General features: G+C 68.2%; 1 long non-coding RNA gene across 1 annotated transcript in view; it reads right to left on the bottom strand.

The window, feature by feature from the left end:
* Positions 1-1,099, bottom strand: part of LOC117284466 — a 12,552-nt gene extending 11,453 nt beyond the window's left edge. Inside the window, exon 1 of the long non-coding RNA XR_004515571.1 lies at positions 512-1,099. This is a non-coding gene — a long non-coding RNA (uncharacterized LOC117284466). The remainder of the gene's footprint in view (positions 1-511) is intronic.
* Positions 1,100-1,362: the final 263 nt, after the last annotated feature.

Here is a 1,362-nt window from a genome sequence, read left to right on the forward strand (position 1 = left end):
GCGCTCGGGGAGGGGACCACCCCTTCGGCTCGCTGTGCCCGCACTCTAGGTGCGCGGCTTTGGCCAAGTTCCCCGCTCTTTGCGGGAACCTCCAAAATTTAGGGTGCCCCCGCCACCACTTCCCCTTTCTCACAGCCGACCTCCCCCAAATGTGAGGAAACCCCACCCGCCTTCTTCCTTTCCGAAATTCTCAAATCGGGGCACCCCACTACTACCACCCTAAGGCAGTCTTTTTAAAGACACGCCCCCCATCCAGACCTCCCTTTGCACCCGTTCCCCCTCGCAGACCCTCCTCCAGCAGCCCCCGGAATCTGCAGCATTGGAGAACGCCCCGCTTTCGACAGCCTTTTCTCAAATTCAGTGGCTCCCCGGACGAGCCCCCTCTTCCGCACCCCTCCTGGGGGTGCCTCTCGTCCTCCCTCTCCCTGGCTCCCCTGGGATTCCCGTCACCCTACTCAGTCTAGGGGGGGTCCCCATTCTAAGCACCTCATCCCCCCCGCCCAAGACAAACCTCAGCGAGGGCAGCGCAGCTGTTAAGGGGCGTCGGAGACGGCGGCGTCCGGGCTGAGCCCTGTGGACTCGGGGCACCTAGACAAAGCCGCAGGGTCCCCCAGGGTCCCAAGGACGAGGGGCCCACCTGCTCTGGGGCCCTTGCCGCCTCCACCCGCACTTTGGCGTCTTAGAGTCCTGCCCTTTAATGTCCCCACCGCTGCTGCCCCTCGGGTGTGGGGGGCGGGACCCTTCCCTGTTCGGGGTGCCCTGTCCCCCGCGGTGCCGTGGCGGCCGCCGGAGCTCGGGGGCTTCATCGCTGGCCGCGGGCCTCAGCAGCCTTAGGTGGCGCCCCTCCCCTCGCGGGTCCCTTCCTTTGTGCCCCCTCCCCCGCCAGCCTTGCCGCCTTCTGTCCCTGTCCTCCCCTCTGTCCTCCTGCGCCAGCTGATACTTTGGCGAAGGCAGGCAAGCAGCTGGGGCTGGGGGTGGCCGCTCCCCGCCCCCAAATCCCGGAGCCCAGCGGCTTGGGTCCGCGTCCTCCTCGATGCCCCGCTGGGGTGTCCCCCGAAGCTGCCTCTTCTCTCCGGAAGGCCTCGTCCTGCCCCGTCCCCCGGGCCCGGGGGCGCCTTCACTGTGACAGTGCACTTCTGTGTGTGCCAGCCTCCCCCGGCCCCTGGGGGCCCCCAGCCGCCACCCGCGATGGCCCTGGGAGCTGGTATAATTGGGCCCAGGCAGACACCCGGCCTGCCTGGTGAGCTCATGAGCTTTTTCTGTCCTTACCACCCCGGCCAAGGCGGGTGGCATCGGAGCCCCGGGGTGCAGAGGCTGGCACCGCGAGAGGCCACCCGAGGAGGAGATGCCGTCCGGGGGCGG

Source organism: Fukomys damarensis, unplaced genomic scaffold (genome assembly GCF_012274545.1).
Source record: "Fukomys damarensis isolate Sample0158 unplaced genomic scaffold, DMR_v1.0_HiC HiC_scaffold_37, whole genome shotgun sequence".
NCBI classification, from domain to species: Eukaryota; Metazoa; Chordata; class Mammalia; order Rodentia; family Bathyergidae; genus Fukomys; species Fukomys damarensis.